Genomic DNA, 19,885 nt, shown 5'->3' with positions numbered 1-19,885 from the left:
TCCTTTGGCTGGCGTCTGCCAGGCACAGATTCTGTACATATGAGCGTTCTTTCTACCAAGTACCTCTGTATGTTTGTACGTAAAGAGATAGCAAGGTTTATAGCCTTCATCATTATTGTAACTTTTTCTGAAGCCACCGATCAATAGTCTCCTCTCTACCTACTTGCTATGTCTTAAGACCCTCTGCAACATTCTTCCACTCTCACATATTGATTGCCATAAAGCGGTAATCCACGTGATAATTAATCTCTTCCTACCGGGACTATGGAAGTTTACTGTAATTAGGGTTTCCCTCATCTCACTTAGCTAAGCCCCAGCTGATGCAAAATGAGCTGGACTAACATGTTTTGTGCCTAGGGCTTGAAGACCCTGTTTATGTGGTTGGCTTGTGTTGTCTTCCAGAAGTGAAAAGGATGTTGTAACACCTCTCAATTTGTCATTGAGTGAACTGTTTGGATTAATGTTGAGACCAGTTCCCAGAGCCGTGGATCAATGGATGACATGAAGCCATCTCAATTGAAGGCTTCCAAAACAGAAATACTCACGTGTGACGATTGGAATAATTATGACCCACTCGCCGCATTGTCTGATGGTCTGGGAACATGGCCTAAAGTATCAAAGGAAGTAGAAAACCTTGGAATCACAATGGAGTCCGAGCTATCAATGAATGCCCATGTGCACAAGCTACAAAACTATAAAAACTCTGCTACACATCTTCCCCCACCTGGGATTTCCACACAAGGTCCAGGCTACCCTCTCTTTTCTTCTGTCTAAACTTGATTACTCCAATAGCCTCTACTTCGAATCACCTTTAACAACTATGAAAAGATTAAATCGGATTCAGAACTCTGCTGCCAGACTACTCTTACATATAAAGCAACAAGCCCACATCTCTCCTGCCTTGAAAGCACAACATAGGTTACCTGTTGCCAGAAGATCCACATTCAAGGTGCTTTGCATCACCCACAAAACTATACATAGAACAGGACCAGTCTTCATCTGAAATATAATCGCCAAATACATTCATCGCCAAATACATCCTGGTACTTCCCTGAGGCGGAAAGCCGGGGGATTAGGGTCGGAATTCGAGCTGAATGTTCAAGTTGAAATGTGGATTGCACGATTTTAAATGTAATTCATTTTAAACCTATCTGTTTGCACTACCGATTTTATTCAAAACTGCACTTACCACTTTAGTACTTTGTAAAACGCTGGCTGGTGGCTCCGGTCCGATTTTCTGTTTGGGTACCATCTCCCGACCCCTCGCGCAGCCGATTAGGCGCTGACGCGGAAGGGGGCACAGGGAACCGCCATCTTGGAGGTAGGGGAAGGTCTGCGGACTAGTTGTCGCAGCCTCACGCCCTCCTCCCGCCCCCATAAAATGGCCATAGGACCTCGCCCGCCCAGCGGGCGGGCGCAGCGGGCGCGCCAAAGGCAAGCCCGTCTGCGCCCGTCCGCGCCGGGCCCGCGCTTGGCGCCACAACCCCTGGATGGTTTCCTCCAGATCCTCCTAGGAGGCGCACTTTTAGCCGAGCACAGCTTTGGAATCTGGGGGTGGGGGGGGATGTGAGAGGACTGGTTGTCTAAGGATGGCTCCAGATAAAGATCTACAGGTAGGACTGCAACGTTGCCCTTCATGTAAAACGATTCTTCCTCCTATTATTGGGGGTAAAACTAAGGCCTTTAATCGCACTTCCACTACTAAGGAAAGACGTGGAGACCAAATTATTAACTGCATTCTGATTAATGCCAGATCTCTGGTAAAGCATAGCATCGAGTGTGCTGAGCTGATTTTGGACATGGATGCCCAAATAGCCTTTATCACCGAGACCTGGACGGATGCTGCATCTGGTCCCGATCTGATAAAGGCTACTCCACCGAATTATCTTAATTTTGTCTTAGACAGGCCAAGGAAAAAGGGAGGAGGTCTGGCTATCATCTATCAAGCGTCCATTCAAGGACTCTTTTTTCCAGTGACCTCGGTGGCATGTGAGGCCCTGGGGTTTAAGCTGGAACTCTCCAATCATCAATCTTTTACGGGTTGCCTCTTATATAGACCTCCTGGAACGAAGTCCCTTTTTCTTGCTACAGTGGGTAGCATTTTGGAGAAAGCCCTTTGTGCCAACTCCTTCACGGTCCTTGGGGATTTTAACTTTTATTTAGAAGACACTTCTGATGTGGACACCATGGCCTTCGCTGAAGCGATGTCTGCAGCGGGTCTGACCCAGATGGTTTCTGGGGCAACGCACCAGGCTGGCCACACATTAGATGGGATATTCTCCAACAATCCCGATCTGGTATTTTCTAGAGTTGAACCCTTGCCCTGGACAGACCATGGGGCGGTGCTGTTTTCCATCCTCAGCCCTCTGGTTAAGACTACTTTGTGTGAGGGGCAAACAACTAGGATGTGCAGGGCTTGGAAAAACATGATGGCAGAGCCTTGGAGGAGCTGCTAACGGCCTCTGGGTCGGCCCTGTCTGCAGACGTGAACACAGCTACCACCGAGTATACGGAGTGGATTGACAGGGCCTGTCATAAGTTAGTCCCTCCTAAGCGATGTCGGCCCACTAGGTCGGCCCCATGGTTTTCCGACGTGCTCAAAGAAGCTAAAGCAGTATGCAAAAAATTAGAACGGATCTGGCGAGTTAACTATAACGAGCTAGATAAAGAGAGACTAAAAGTCAGCCAGAGGGTCTATAAAGATAGCATTAGAAAGGCTAAGAGTGTCTACTACACGGACCGCATCGAGAAGGCCAAGAACTCAGCAAAGGAACTTTTTGAGACTGTGGCCAGTCTGACCTCTCCCAAACCGGTGACTGTGCCACCTAATATTGAACTTTGTGAATCATTAGCAAATTTCTTCCTGAACAAAGTTCAATCAATTTTTACCTCTCTTGAACCTCAGGTGGCCCTCAGCCTCTCTGAGGAGCCCCATGGGAATCTTCCGGTCGGACCCTCGGGGGCTAAATTTGTGACTTTTGAGCCAGTTAATGCTGGCGATGTGTTAAAACTACTGATGGCAACCAAATCGGGCGCACCCCAAGATCCTTGCCCTATATCAATTGCAAAGCTGGCAGCTGGTCCAATTTCAGATTCCTTGGCTAGCATTTTCAATCTGATGTTTGAGAAGGGTGAATTCCCCAAATTGTGGAAGCGGGCTTTGATCTGCCCACTTCTCAAAAAACCCTCGCTTGATACCACGGACCCCAATAGTTATAGGCCAATAGCCAGGTTGCCGCTGCCGGCTAAACTGATTGAGAAAATCATGAACTCCCAGCTCTGTTCATTTCTGCGTAACTCGAAGGGTCTAGACCCGGCCCAACATGGGTTTAGGGAAGGACACAGCACCGAGACCGCTCTTATTAAGTCCACAGAGGAGGTCCGGAAGGTGCTGGACGAAGGGGGCCAGGCAGTGCTGATCCTTTTGGACCTGTCTGCTGCCTTCGATACGGTCCACCATTCTATGCTGGTGGACCGGTTGGAGGGCTGCGGGGTAGAGGGTCAAGCACTTAACATTCTGAAAGCCTTCCTAAAAGACCGGGTACAAGTGGTGGCTATGGGTGATTTCGAATCAAGACCTTTCGAACTCCCCGGGGAGGTCCCTCAGGGGTCCTACCTAAGCCCCACTTTATTCAATATCTACGTATCCTCTCTTGCCCCGGTGATCCGTTCCTTCGGGTTCGAGTTAACATCCTACACAGACGACACTCAGATCGTGGTCTCGGTGCTCCCGGGGACAGAGGTGGGGGTGGCAGCTAGGTTCCAGGACTGAATGTCAGCAGTCCGTTCCCGGATGGCAAAAAGCTGCTTAAAATTGAACTCCTCCAAGACTGAGGTGCTTATCTTCGGGTCAAACACCAACCTTTGGAGCCCTAACTAGTGGCCTACCGACATGGGATCTCCGCCATCTCCGGCTTCAAAGGTGAAGAATCTTGGTGTCATTATTGACAACCAACTCTCTTTTCAACCCCAAGTTAAGGCGTTGACTTCCTCTATACATTGGACCCTGCCTTTTAAGCTTGTTTCTGAGGATGGCTGCTTCTCTGTTCATATCCTGCATTTGGTGCTCACCAACTAATGGGTTTGCAGTGTCTTCAATGTGCAATCAGGTTTTAATTTGATACCATCCTCTACTTCCTCTCTGGACAATTTTACTGAACTTTGATTGTAGGAGCTCTGTTTATTTGGTTAATAATCGTATGATCATAATGCTCCCGAAGAACAATTGAGATTGTTGTTATAGCTCAATGTAATTGAGAGTTGGTATTAAAAATATGAACAGGACTGTTTTATTTTCCTATTTCTTAACAGAAATAAAAAATGTTAGTTCCCTACAAGCCCAATGTTGAGCTCTATAACTACACACTCTCCTTTCTTTGCCAGAAGACCTTTATCTAGGTTTGGGGTCATTAAGATAGCTGTAAAACGTCCCCATATATGCAGCCGTTGTATGTTTCGAGAAAAACTATCCTTTGCCTACTTTTGATCAGAAAATTTTAGACATTCTCAGTTAATTCTTTATCGACTTTCCAGAAAGTGAGAGTTCTATTTCCTCAACAGTGATTATGTGGTGCTTGTTCTTTCAAATTATTATCTTAAAGTTGGGGAATTCAATTTGATCTGTGGCTTTACTTAGAGTTTCCACTGTATGTCTTATTAACCCTCCAGATCTGATAGAGACTTCTAGGCTGCAGGTTTGATCTGGAATGTTTTTCATAAGTAGTACCCCTACGCCCGATAGGTGGCGTAATTCGGCTCTCTGTGACGTCGTCTGCGCCGGAGAAGAGCTTGCCCCAATCACTTTTTGACTGACCTTTTTCCACCTTTTGTTGAACATTTTTTGAGACTATCTTCTGGTGTGGCAGGGATGTATATGAGGAACGCTGGATTTAAGCCCTGTGCCACCTGTCACCGGCAACTGTCGGTAATGGAACCTGTTTTGAATATGGCTTCTCACCAATAAGCCTCACCCAATCACTGCACTTCCACCTGGGAGGCAAATATACCATTAAACCTTTGAATAATATACACTTTTAAGCATGTCTTACCACCCCTGGTACAGCAAGACACAAAACAAACAGCAGCTTTCGAAAAGGAGTTTTATTTAACAAAATGCAAAGGCTCTATCACTTATAGAATAAGGCTTGGAGTTTATTCCATAATACTCTCTAAACAAAGGCTGTCTCAGATACCGAATGCATTAGATTCAAATATATGTATCAAACTTATAATCTAAAGGCACAAATCAATAACTGAGCAAACTATCATACTGATTAATAATCAAGCAATAACTGATATAAGATAAGATACACTGGATGTCCTGCAAGAGATCAGAAAGATATATATACAGAGTAGAGGATCACTTTGGATGTGCACCTCCCACACCACAAAGAAAACACCTCAATTGATCACAGCCACTGGCTCACATCACAATGGCAATAATCACAAAACTCAATACATCACCTGAAGCATACACTGCCCACTTCTGGCCGGGGGAAGTCTTCACACAGCCGGGGATCAGAGCTCAGCAATCCGGGTTCAATCCGAGATGGACACGTCTGCCCTCACTCGGAATCCAAACTCCCAAAACTTCCACCAGACCAGTGGAGGCTCCCCCTTTTAATACAAATCCAAATATAACAAAGCTTCTAGCAAGCCTCGCCCCCTCGTTCTCATGAGAGCCCGTACCAGTCTTCTCCAAGGCCACTGCATCGGTTGATCAGGCCTTTGCTATAGCTTTGAGACGTACCATGTACATTCCTCCGATAAGAACTGGTTTTATCCAGTCAGAAAAGTGTGCAAAATAGGAGGAAAGCAAAACATGCCCTCTTCAGCTCTGCAGCTTCATGCAGGACAGAAAGGCCCAAAGCAAGATGGAATTGAAAAGCAAGATGGCATGAGAGCATGTCAAAGGCAATAGTCAGCACTGCCATAAAGCAAGCTAAAGTCAGAAAACAGAATGGTCAAAGCCAATAGTAATAACTCCTAATTCTCACCAATGCACAATACAATACACATTCCTGCACAACTGCACACCTTCAAATACACATCCCACACGCTCTGCTCCTGGCAAGACTGTTCCACTCCGCAACAGCTCCCACTGAAAGATTACAGAACAGAAGAGAAGCAGGCAAATGCAGGACCATCCTACATTAAGGAACACACTAAAGTCAATTAAAATGGTGGTGGTGAGGGTCATCATAGGGTGCCAAAATCACAAGAGTGGCTCATTTATTACAGAACCACACCTCATCTGCCTCTAGTATATCAATCAGGATGACGACTCCAAGACCTGCATCGATTATTGTGCCATGCAGCTCAAGGCCTTGAGGGAGTGATCCCTCAAGCTCCTTGCCGTTTGATGTGCGACACTGCATCCATCTCTATCCTGGTCGAGAGGAAGGTCTCTGAATTTGGAAGATTATTTGAAAGTTTTTTAAAGAGAAATCTGATACGGAATGAAGCAGCACCAACAAAGACTTTTCTTAAGTACGGGTACAATATGATCTCGTGACTACAGTGATCGGTATAAAGACTTTCAATGTGTGAGATTTGCCCTGAAGAAGCCCCATCTGGGGCGAAACGCGTTGGATGTGTTATTCCATCACCAGATACGATCAGTGGTCCATGAAATCATTAAAAGGATCATCTCTTTGAATTTACTGAAGAGTGATCAATGTTGTGTGCATTTATGCTCTAAATAATATCAATGTTGCCTCTCTGTGCTTTCTGTATTATCTTGTGGGTCCCTTTGGCAGTGGACTTAGGAGGTGGGCAACTTAATCAGTATATCAATCAGGATGATCCCTTCAATACGCACTATCCTTTCTTCTACAGTTCTGATTTTCTTTGCTAAATATCCGTGTGAGGCAGCATGCCGTTTCAGTTTGTTGCCGTGTTCGGTTGCAAAAGTTGCGGATTTGAAGCATTTAGCCTTGAGAAAGTCACGGGAACATACCCCCATTAAAGCGACGAAACACGTGTTGGCTGTGAAGTTTGACAACTAAAAGACTAGAACCCCGAAATAAAACGGAAAGAAAGAACCAACTGAATTGTTCAGAAATTATTTTGCATGATGACGATCTATTGTATTGTTCACAATCATAAACAGGGAAACCTGGTTTTGAAAATTTAACGTGTGCTGGAGAGTGAAATATATTGTGTTTGAGTTGAGGCTCAATTTGTAGAGTTTGTGGTCCTCTACACCTTTCAGCACCGTTTTATATTAATGTTATAATTCTATACATATCTAGTGTATTCCTGCCTATATAGGCGCCGTAGTCCTAGTAACAATACCATGTTTCTATATGTTTTTCAAATGTATTCTAAGGTGAGGAATCTATGGCTAGAAGTTGCTATCAGATGAACAAGTTACTTACCTTTGCTAATGCCTTATCTGGTAGAGACTATCTAGCCGCAGATTCCTTACTGATCCACCCATCCTCTCTGCTTTGCGAACGGATTATAGACTTAGGGCTATGTCCCCTTTCAGGGCCCTTGTTTTTTTGACGCTGTGCACCTCATATTTGGGTGGCCCCTCTCCTCTTGCGCGCCCTGCGAGTTCAGGAGGGGCCCACTATTGGTTTTCCACTGGCAGGGTTCACCCCCATTGCCAGTCTGGCCCCTTGGATGGATTTAGACTATCGGCAGTCGAGCTACCTTGAAAAATCCAGGGACCTTTCAAGTCCCTAGGTTTTTCACACACCAGTGATCAGTGTTCTTAGTGGCTCTGCGCTTGTGGCATGGAAAGTCGCAAAAAGAAACTTGATGTCAGTGCACTGGGATTGCGCCTATATAGGCAACTTACACATCACTTCCGTGCGGATGACGCCATGCAAAGCTGAATGATGCCACCTACCGGCCTGCAGGGGCACTGCTCAGGAAAAAAATTCCAGATCCAATCTTATTCCTAGGGATCATTCTAAGGTAAGGAATCTGTAGCTAGATAGTCTCTACCAGATAAGGCGTTACCGAAGGTAAGTAACTTGTTCATATCTGATCTTGCGGAGATCAATCAGTTTTTTTAAGCGGATTTTATTGAGTTTCCAGCAATAAACAGGGTATACAATGTGTCACATGTGTATCAGTAGGATTAAATAAGTATTAACATAATAGACCGTACATGTCGCCTTCATGGCAATGAGCTAACCTAACTTCCATGGTGAATCAGTTAATATGAACCTTATGGACTTTTGCACCTCCTAACCTTTTCTTTCCTAGACAGCATAGATTAAAAAGTTAACTAGTTCATATGGATCTCCTTTTCCAAGTTTATATATTTACCCTTTTTAGGAGCATTTTTTAATGTGAACAGTAGTGTGGTGGAAATGCCTGTGCACTGTAAACAGGCATTTACATTTTCCCTTAATGGCCAAATTTCAGGTGATATTTGGTATTCTGACTTGTTTTTGACCCAGCTCATTTGTTTCTAGAGCATGTATGCTGAGGTCGAGGCCTATCCTTTGACTCGGAGGTCCAGATCCTTTGTCCAAACCTTGAGGGGGCACCAAACAACTGCACTTCATGTCCTTGTTGTTGATATTAAGTGATGGTGGCAGCGTACTGTTTTTGTGATACTAACACTGCACAGACATCTTCTTTCTGATTTGGGAGAAGTGTGGAACCCACTGCCCCACGTATGTGAAGTTCTGCTTATGTGCAAAAACTAAACTATTGCATTGACATTCAGTGTGCATGTGTGCTTGTGCGCGAAGTGCGCGTGGTAGCAGGATTTCATCTAGATGTGAATGTAAGATTATTGACACCAACAGGATCCATTTTGGATTTCCCCTAGTTTTACATTGTACAGGATGGAGGTTGTGGTACAGCCAGCCTTCCCATACAATGAAAGTGGTTTGCCTTCATTTCAAAGATGAGTGGTGTAACCCTAGACCCTGACGTGTGGGAGGATGAAAACAGGGATGCTTTTAGAAATTCTAAGGTGACATTTTAGCAGAGGATTGATGATTAAGCCTTCATGAGCACTGTCAGTTGGATGAATGGCGGAAGACGAGGGGTGTATCAAACTCCCACATGCTGGTTCCTTGTCTCTGACAGGGAGCCAATATCCCGGTCTGTCTAGTGTGATAAAACTGAGACCAAAATTACCCTACATGGTTCCATTTTCAAGTTCCTCAAGATCACGGAAGGGAGTGTTCCGCAGAGGACTTGAACTGGTGAGACCCAGGGCTGGTGTCTGTTAGACAACCAGTCTCCCAGATATGAAGGGACGTCACCTAACATCAGAGGTATCTTGCTAAAAGAGCTGCAGGTCTGCCTGTGACCTGGGAGTCTCCCTGACCTGCTGAAAAGGAGGATAAGCATGTTTGACTCTGCAGGACCTGACTGGCCAAGGTAAGGAAAGGCCTTACTGCCAACCCCGAAAGAGGGGTGGCCCAAAATAGTGGAATGTTTGCAGTAGAGTAGAGAGCAGGAAATTGGGAAGATGTGAAATTGGGAAGATGTGTTATGCTTGGTACTCCCTGGTTCTCAAGAAGGGCTGCAGACAGTACCTGATCTTAGACCTCAGGCTCTTGAAAGTATAACTTTGCAAGGACACGTATTTTTCACATATCAATTATGCAAACGTACAGGAGATACCTAGGGTTCGTGGTAGGTTCCATCCCCTTCCAGTTTTTTTGGACTGACATTGGCACTGTGGGTCTTCGCCAATGGTGATGGGTGCAGCACATCTGCAAAGGTCAAGGAGTTCAGTGTTCGAGCTCCTTGAATTTGACTGCTGAATGTGGGCTCGCTGCAGTTATCCACCTACCTGAAGGCCACAGCATCCCTACTGTTGGACAAGGCTTTTCTATCAACCTGCCCAACTTGCACCTAGAGACCCCTCTGTGTCTCCTGTTCAGAGGGGCAATACTGGACACACCCTCCTTCTGGGCTTTCTCTCTTCCCCAGAAGGTCCAGGACATTCAGGATATGATTCTGATCCTATGTGAGACAGCTTGACCTCCAATCTTGACAGTTCTTCACCTGCTAAGTCTGCTGGTTTCCTGTATGCTGCTGGTTACACATGCATGCTGGATCATGAAAGTTCTCTAGTTGGTGCTTCCATTTGCAGTGATTCCAACATGGGGGCGATCTGTCGGACATCATCAAAATTCATACGGTCACTGCAATTCATTTTTTAAGGTGGTCGGTATAGGAGTTCCAGGTGGTAGGGAAGCCATTTTAGCCCATTTAGAGCAATGGCCACAGTAGTGACTGATGCATCCGCCTTGGGGTGGGTGCCCAGCTGGATATACTGGAGATCAGGGGACTCTGGTCTCAGGAGAAGCAAGTGCTACACACCAACCTCCTTGAGTTGTGGGCACTTTGCTTGTCTCAGGGAGCTTTCCTGCCTTCCCTTTGTGTGAGTCTGTCAGATTTGACAAACATTACGACTGCAATGTGGTATGTCAGAAAGCAGGGATGCCTCTCTGCTGCAGGGCTCTGGGTGCAATCACATGGGATCTGGCTAGTCACCAACTACATGGTAGGCTCCCTGGACACTAGAGCCAACACAGTAAGTGACTGTCATGTTGCTGACCAGGAGTGGTGTCCTGATGTGGATGGGTTCCAGACTAGCCTTCTCCATGTGGGGCACTCCTCAGGTGGACCGCTTTGCCACTTGCAAGAATGTGCACTGCCCGCACTTAGGTGCCCTCCATTTTCCATTGGCGAGAGCCTTGTGGGATGCGTTTTTGTTGATGTGGAATTTTCTGTTTCTCTACACATTTTCTCAGCATACCCTTGATTCTTCTGGTGTAGAGGAATTTACACCATGACTGGACCTAAGTCATTATAACCACATAAGACTGACCAGAAAGTGTGTGGTATCCGGACCTTCTGTGACTCCCCCTGTGGCCTCTGCCCAGCTGCCTCTAAGAGGACCTCCTCTCCCAGTCGGGTGGGGCAGGATATGCACTCCAACAGTTAGAGCATCCGCTTTCATTAATATAGTTTGAACAGGGACATTGGAGCTCTTTGTGCCTGATAGCAAAGGTGGAAAACGTAATCCTTTCAGATCGCCAAGCCTCTGCAAAGTTAGTGTAAGCATGACTGTAGGCTCATAATACTGAGTTTTTGTTGGGCATCACTTCAGTGTGGCATGTCAATTGGCAGTAAGCGCTGTGTACAACCAATCTTTACCCTTTTCTACCCATATATATAGGGAAGCTTGTAAAGCGCTTGGTTACGCAGAAGCGTGTCCCCGCGCTGCAACTAAGGAGGAACTCAGAAGTAGAAGCAGGAAGAAAGCATGATTATTTTGAGAATAGGGATGTTTTTAAGTTCTTCCGAAAGCTGGATTCGGAAGAATCCAGGCGGAGATTGGGAGGCAGGGCATTCCAGCTCTTTGCTGCCAAGTGGCGAAAAGAGCGTCCTCCCATTCGAGCCCTTTTAACCCTAGGGACTTTTAGTAGGCCTCTGTGAGAAGAGCGCAGAGCTCGTGATGGTACATACTTAGAGATTAGGTTCTGAAGTGGTATTGGTGCTTTCTTGGCGAGGATGCGGTGACAAGTACAGAGGGCTTTAAATTCCACTCTGCTTCTCACTGGCAACCAATGGAGGGTCTGGAGGGCAGCTTTGGAATCCAATCTTTTGGGGATTTTTAAGACAAGGCGGGCTGCCGCGTTCTGTAATACTTGGAGGCGGTTTATTGCCTTAGCAGTCGCTCCAAGGTACAGTAGGTTGCCGTAGTCTAGGCGCGATGTAACGAGGGCATGAACCAGCGTTCTCCGGGCAGACATGGGAAGGAGGGCAAGAACCTTCCGTAAGGTTTTTAGAATGCTGAAACAGACACCCGCCACCCGATCTATTTGGGGTCCAAAAGACAGGTCAGCATCGAGCCAGACACCTAGGTTTTTGACTTCCTGACGTGGCACGGGAGCCTCCCCTAGGCATGGGGGCCACCACGCCGACGACCAGACAGATGGGCTCCTCCCCACCACGAGCACCTCGGTCTTATTGCCATTTAACTTAAGGCAATTGATGGACATCCAGGTTGCAAGGTCTTGCATGCACGCCCTGAAGCTGTCCATGGCAAGTCCGGGTGCACGTGAGAGGGAGATAACCAGCTGCGTGTCATCGGCGTATGACACTATGTTCAGTCCATGGCCCATAGCAATAGGGGCCACTGGAGAGACATAAAGATTGAATAGAGTTGGGCTCAGGGACGATCCCTGGGGAACGCCCTGTCCCAATTCTATGTCTTTGGAGTAGTAGTCACCCTGGCGGACTTGAAAACTTCTTTCAGTCAGGAAGGATTGGATCCATTGGAGTGCAGCTTCAGATATTCCTCCATTGTTCAGACACTGTAGTAGAGTGGCATGGGCTACAGTGTCGAATGCTGCACTCAGGTCCAATAGGATGAGGGCCATGGTATGACCCTCATCCACCCCCTGGCGAAGAGTCTCCACCGCCGTTAGGAGCGCTGACTCCGTTGAGTGGCGGGGACGGAAGCCAAATTGGGTGTCATGTAATAGAGCAGCCTTTTCCACGAAGTCCATCCGCTGCATATTAACCGTTTTTTCAGCGACTTTAGCCAGGTAAGGTAACAGTGAGATTGGACGGAGGTTCTCTAGTTTCTTGAAGCTGATAGTGGGTTTCTTCCTTAAGGGTAGGACCACCGCCTTTTTCCAATCTTTAGGTACGGTCTTGGTGCTGAAAGACATGTCTAATAGATGTCTGATGTATGGTTCCAATACCACCAGACTCTCTGTCAGACGTTTTGGTGTGGTAGGGTCCCGTGGAGAGCCCGACCTCAAAGATCTACAGATTTTTATGAGATCTTCTGGGGGCGGGGTGACAAAGATGGTCAGTCTGTGTCTATCCCCCCAATCCCTAGTGCTTTCCACGAATTCTGTCCCATTTATGGGTTTAGTGGGAAATGCCAAGTAAATTTTAGATATTTTTTCTGCGAAGAAATCAGCGATCTTGTCGCACGATTCAGAAGAACAGTCGTCCGGGATGATTGCAGATTTTCCGCTCGAAAGAGTTTTGTAAAGGGAAAACAGCTCTTTCGCTGAATTACCAGCTTCATTGATTCTGAGCGTATAATATGCTGTTTTAGACTTTCTGATGTGGTTGTGGTAAAGCCGCCTCTCAGACAAGTAGGCGTTTCTGGTTTCTTTAGAGAAGGTCCTGCGCCATTCTCTTTCGGTTTTCTTTAATGCAGTTTTCAAGACTCTTAATTTGTCATTAAACCACGGGGCGGATTTTTGTATACGACCACAAGATTTAACTTTTAGAAGAGGAGCTGTGCAGTCTAGTGCCTCATGGATGCGATTGCAGAGGTTGGTATTGGCCGTGTCAACATCATCCCCCCCAGGGCTCCCCCCTTTAGTCAGTGCCTCGTGGAATTTAAGCTGGGAGAAGGTATTCCATTTTCGCCTAAGATGGTACCGTGGTGTTGGCTGCGGGGGTCTATTTCCAGGGATTCGTATAGAAAAAGGGACTAAGTAATGATCCGACCAGGGGATGGGTATAGGGCTCATGGCTGTTACTTCCCCCCAATTGACAAAGATGGGATCTAATAGGTGACCCAACTGGTGAGTCGGGCCGTTGACAATTTGGTTCAGTTGGAGGGCTCCTAATGCCTGACTGAAATTCTTGCTAACACTATCTAAAGGGTTGTTCAGATGTAAGTTAAGGTCTCCGAGAAGCAAAAATGTATCTGTGCACAGTGCGGTCTCTATAATGCCTTCCACCAGACTCTCCTCAAACATGGCTATAGGGCCTGGGGGTCTATAGATTAACACGCCCTTAAGCGTGTAACTATTGTTCAAAGTAATAGTAAAACTCCCTGCCTCGCTGTCCAGGATGGGAGAGCAATCTAATTGGCAGTGCAAGCTTTCTCGGACTACAATAGCAATGCCCCCTCCTCTGCCTGTGGGTCTGTCCTGTCTATGTATAGCATATCCTCCTGGAAGTGCCTCAAGAGCATCAGGTGTAGAGTCATTGTCTAGCCAAGTCTCTGTTAAAAATACGAGATCCCATTGTTTGTCAGTGAGTAGGTTGTAAAAGTCTAACTTGTGTTTTCGTAACGATCGTACGTTAAGCAATCCACAGTGCAGGGTGTAGTCCGTGCTAGGTGTATTTTTACCAAGGTCAAAGGAGAAGTGGCAGTGTACACAACCCATGCAGTCCTCCACCCGTAGATTGTGCTTGCAAGACTCATTGATGCCGCCGCGTAAGGAGAGCAAATCCTGCTCTCCCAAACTATTTCTGAGGACTAAAGCGTCTTTTCTGCCAATGGTGATTACCTCATTCCATATTGGCCAATCCATTACGTTGTCCACTCTTTTCCTTCTTCCTATCCCACCAGGGGACTCGCTCTCAAACTCTCACCACAGATGCATACCTCAACATATCTCCAAGATCTCCACAGACTCCCCACCCACAACTCATTCTCTTCAAGCTCCTCACACTCACCTACAAAGGCCTACACAATCTATGCCCCACATAATTCAAAAGCCACATAAGTTTCCAGACCCTGAAATTTCTGTTCAGCTGACTGACTGCACACACCTTGTCCCCTGAATCTGGAGAGCCAGAACCAGTGGGCACTTCTTTCGTACCTGGTTCCTAAAGCCTGCAGTATCCTCCTGCTGCACATGAGAGCAGCCAGCTCAGTCCTTGAATTTCACTAGAAACTGAAAACCTGACTCTTCCACTAGGCCCCTAAAAGAGCTGGCACAGTCCTTCTTTCAATTGCCTGTATACTCTCCCAGGTGAGATGTACACTTTACAAGTAGTCATAACATAACCCAACACCAAAAAGCAAAAAAAAGTTGACATCTGCTAGACCTTCTTAGTCCGGTCAGTTATTACATTAACCAGACAAAATAGATTAGGTCAGACAACGGCAAGGCGGTCCAGAAGAGGACATTGTCATGGTGGATCATCCTCTGCATTAAATGTTGTTATGCCTTTGCTAAGAAGGAGCCAGAGGGAATCCATGCTCATTCCATTAGAGCGAGGGCTTCAACATCGTTATTGGCCAGGGGAGTTCCTGTGGTAGAGATTTGTTGTACGGCAACATGGCCTTCATACCACACTTTTGCAAAGCACTATTGCTTGAACTCAGAAGTAAGAATGGATTGCAATTTTGCTCATTCGTACTGCAAAATTCGCTCGTCTGACCACTCCTTCAGACCACCACCTGGGAAAGAGTACTGCTGTGATAGCTATCCAAAAGGTGAGAAAAATACAAGTAGAAGAAGAAAGTTACTTACCTTCAGTAATCTTTCTGGTGGATACTCTATATGTACCTGCTGCTTACTTACTCCCTGGTCCTGCTGCCCCCTCTGTTCTGAAGGATGGTCATAGTCTCCTGAAAATTAATAAGGTTCCAACGTTGTTCTGTTGCACTGCACATCCATGTTCGACCTAATGTTGTTTGATTTGATGTATCTGCCTCTTAAGGGTTAAAAAAAAAAATAGACGAGGACTCTGGGTGGCACTTCTGGCTGTTTCTGGCATCTTGTTGGAGCCAGCACTATCTACTGGTGCATGATTTCTATTGCGAATGTTTTCATCCACTCGGGTGCCTGGGGTTGTTCCAAAAGAGAGAAATATGCAGGTAAAATGACCACCAGAAATTTGGTTATGGAAGGTAAGTAATTTTTTTACTACTCAAAAGTTGATCAATATTTAGGCATCTGTGTACAATATGTTCCCCGAGCAAGGGGTCACGGAGAGACACTTCCACAGGCGAATGTATGGGATGATGGAGAACTACAATGGTTTACATTGCTGAGCAGTGTATTTCCGGCCAGCAGTATAGAGCAGTGGCAGAAAAGGGCTGGCAAATGAAGAGCGGCTTTTTCCCACCCACTTGTACAGACAAGCACCATAACATGTCCCGCATTTGTACATCACACAATGACCCCAAGGTTTATCTTGTCGCTGAATAAGTTGTTTATTGTTCTCTGTCTCACTTTTCCTCATACCTTTTGTCATCTGCGTGGACTCCGTCTGCTGGTGGAAAGTAATGTATACATATTTTGCAACATGTGCTTCCAAGTTGAAACAAAGAGGCATTTCTTAACTACTAGTTACTCAAACATTTGTGATTGTGTTTTTCTTTCTTTTCAGTAGTTAGTAACCTGGCTTTGCAGATCTGATCGTTTCACTTATTTTTACTAACTGAAAGATGACCGCGTTGTGACAACTTTCGGCAGCTCAGTCTGAAAAGTTCCAGGGACGATTACATTTCCATCACGCCTGCCCGTGCGTTTTTAAACTAAATTTAATCTGCATCGCTGGTCACGTTCAGTGATTAATTTCTGCCAGATTGTTATATATTTATGGTAATAAAAATGTAAATGTTTTGTTAAGTCTAAAGGAAACAATTGACATTGGAATCTAGATTAAGTGATTTGTAAAAAGTGATTGCCGTTGTGTTTTTATCAGTCAAAATCAGTCAAAATCACATTTTGTCAACTAGTAGGAGTACAATAGTACAAAAAATGTACACAATTGTAATATAAATGCCATTACCTCCTTTACAGCAGTACCTTCCTAGTTAATTCATTTGCTAAAGAACAAAAGCCCTCTCTATGTACGTAATTAACAGCATTAATATTATCCTACAAGCTCAATTTTGATATACACTTCACACGGCCGTACCTTTTAAAAGATGGACATTTGCACATTTATCTTCTTTGGAGGGCACGATCAAGATTTCCAGTTTTGGGCCTATCAAACTTTATGTAGTCTCTTTTGTTCAGATGGCACTTATGATGTTACATTACAATTATTTTTTAAGTTTAATAACATTTGACAATCCCTTGGAATATTTACCATCCCAGCACCCCATGCCGGAACATTGTAAAACATTGTGGCTTTTGTTCACATTGGAAGCTTAATGTCCGCCTCTAACAATGTTTACTGGCCTCAGTTTCTCTAATTTTGCATGTGTGTGGGTCACGCTTGTGCACTCCCCAACATTTCAGTCTTACTAAATACAGAGGGATTATGTTACAATAGATGTACCTTTCTTCTCATGCCGCGAGGACCCATAACTACAGGTTGTCAAATTCATGCATTATTTCCTACAACCCTTGAGCAGTTGTCTCCTTTTAGGAATGAATTTAGTGTGTGTACAGTATTTTGTGCAGATTTCTAAATAATGAGACGGTCTTGTGATATGATTCAACTTATGGCCCTTAAAGGAAAAACAAATATAGTTCAAATGTTCCTGAAAAATACAGCTATATTAATCTACTTTTTTATTAGCTACGTTTAGGAACGATGCAATATAAAACACTATATAAAATTCTATTAAATCCTGAAAAAGTAAAAAAGCTTTGCTTTGAATAAACTCTATTTATATTGTTTCTTTTTAAATGTATGTACATCAAAATATGTGTAATTACGTCGGTGTAAAATGATATAAAGTGTATATTTTAAAAAATGATTTTACTTTTAAATATATTTTCATACTTTATTGCAATATCTTTAAAAAAAGAGAAATCCTGAACATGTAAATATGCTTTACTTTCAATAAATTCTTTACTAGACTGCGTCCTTCATTTTCACTGTGGGTAATATGTTAAGTAATCAATGATGTGCGAAACGTTTACTGTGACTGACTTGTCCTGCTGAATCTTTCCCAGGTTTTTCAACCTGAGGCATGATCATTCATTCTTCAAAGTCAAGACTGCTTTGTCATTAAGATGCAGAATCAGTTAAATAATATCGCAAAGAAAATGTGTGTAATTAAGAAACGATAGTAAAATTAGCTGAATTTTCATTTGAAGATGTGAAAATCTGAAAATCACAGATTGTAATGATTTAAAGTGACTTGTTGAAGTGTTCCATCGGTTAGTACCTAAACATTTGAGTTGTTATAGTCCGGTTTGGCACAGAAGTGAAAACTATTGTCCTTCTGCTGAAACGAATAGTAAGTACTTGGGCATTTTAAATACCATGGATAGAAAATCGGAGTAATGTGAACATCCTGTGTGCAAGTTCAATGTGACATCTCATGCAGTGGCGTTAGATGTTTTTTCAAAACCATCATTCTTATTATATAAGAAAGTAGATTAAGGTCCATTATAGATATCTTGAGTTCTACATTGTTTTATGGTGCAGAAGTCAATGTACTGGATTGTTTAGACCCCACAATTAATTGCCACCCTTAAGTTATTGTTGTGCTATAAATATAGAGATTTGGTTAGGAATATAAAATTAGGATATGGTTGGAGGTGGAGTGTTCTAGTGCGAGTTATTGTTAATAAAGCTTCCTCTTGGTATTTATACATTTAAATGTGCAAGTTGACATGTTTAACAACTGGTGACGAGGATGGGGTGTTGTGGTTGCCTTGTGAGGTATGCGGGGGATTTGTCTGTGTTGGATCCTGTTAATGTAGTTTTACTTTTCTGTATGTTTGGTTATCTTTGCATTGTTACTAACTCCTTCCCATGTTTTATGTTCGTGTTCAAATTTGGATTGTTCTATATCATGTAGAGGGAGGAGATATGTTGTGAAGTAGATGTAGAACTTGTTTTAGGAATGCGAAACTAAGATGTTGTTTGTTGAGTGCCGTTCCTTCTGGTCAGTTGGTGGTGGACTATTCTAGCATGAGGTGTTCTTAATAAAGATTCATCTTTGAATTTGTACTTTTAAGTACAGCGCTTCAGTAACTCGGCAGTTTTCTGAAATTACAAAGAAGCCTGCATTGGCAAAGCCTTGGAAGGCCAGGTTTAATGTTGTAGTGCTCACATGGGCAAACGTGCATGCTTGCCTTCGATAGTACAAAAAATTCAGACCTTACGGCGTTGTCAGTTTGCGCCCACTTTCAACAATAAGATATACAGTCCAGGTGCTTTTTCTTACTCCCCAAGATCTTAAGAAGGGCTTTGCACAGTTCCTTGCGTATGCAGTTATAATGTCTGGGGCAAACCATACATTGCAAGCCATACTTTTAGGTAGAGCGATCCTGTTTTAATGCATAATCTTGACGAGGAACACATATTAGGCTTGGAAAACATCGCTTTTATTGTAGTTCATATTTTGTTTTCTACTAGTAGCACGTCCACCATATCCATTTGTCTTTCAAGTCTACCCTGTTAGCCAGTGAGTCAATGATAGCCAGCTTGAGGTGTGCAAGATCATATTCCACAATTTGTATATGGTATAGGGAAAGCAAGTTTTACTTTCCTCGTACATGTGAAAACTTTAGTGATTCTGTTAAGTCTGATTTTGGAACTGCTACCATTCTTGGTTTTCCTTTTAAGATTTTTCTCTTGTGTTGCATTTAACGCCATTGAGATTGAATAAATGCTAGGCGTAAGTTTGTATTTAGCCATTGTTCATCTTTTTCAGGTGTTTGTTCGTGTGTAAATTTTGGTAACCTATTGTGCGTATTTTTCTTTTTATTTAAGGTATTTATTTATTGAAAGAAGTAGATCATTCTTACTCTACCAATTAGAAATCAATTCGAAATTCTAGCAGCATTGTATAGAAGGTAACACCGAGTATAGTCTCGGGAAGTGTGAAAGGAAGCCCAACAGGATGCAAGGTATCTTCTGTCTTTAGTTGAATGCCAGTAAGAAAACTCAGTTTTGACAACTTTTCTTAAGTGCACGTGATTAGGTTCAGGCCTGGGTGTGGGGTTGAACTTGTTCACGTCTGGTCCTTGAATTCACAGATGTCTTCCTCCATGTTTTAGACATTTGAATGTTGAATATGGTTCAAAACGGATGTGAGTGAATCTATAGATGGTTTGTACTTGAGGCCCATTTTGTACATCTCCTGGACCTTTGCCTTGTGAAATGTTTATAAAATATTTAATTCCTAGTTCCAGTGGAAGGTTTTCGTTGTTTTTTTCTCATTGAACTTTTTATTGTGTTTTCTCTGTAATTGACTTAAGAAAGAGCAAAA

At 44.1% G+C, this 19,885-nt stretch overlaps 1 protein-coding gene across 2 annotated transcripts in view; it reads left to right on the top strand.

Annotated features, from left to right (window-relative positions):
- EPSTI1 (epithelial stromal interaction 1) overlaps positions 1-17,519 on the top strand; it is a 319,077-nt gene extending 301,558 nt beyond the window's left edge. For both annotated transcript variants that reach the window (XM_078657290.1, XM_078657289.1), the window contains exon 8: positions 16,093-17,519. The gene's annotated coding sequence lies outside the window, so the exon portion shown is untranslated. The remainder of the gene's footprint in view (positions 1-16,092) is intronic.
- The last annotated feature ends 2,366 nt before the right edge of the window (positions 17,520-19,885 follow it).

Source organism: Lissotriton helveticus, chromosome 8 (genome assembly GCF_964261635.1).
Source record: "Lissotriton helveticus chromosome 8, aLisHel1.1, whole genome shotgun sequence".
Lineage (NCBI taxonomy): Eukaryota > Metazoa > Chordata > Amphibia > Caudata > Salamandridae > Lissotriton > Lissotriton helveticus.
This window is presented reverse-complemented; position numbering and strand designations above follow the sequence as displayed.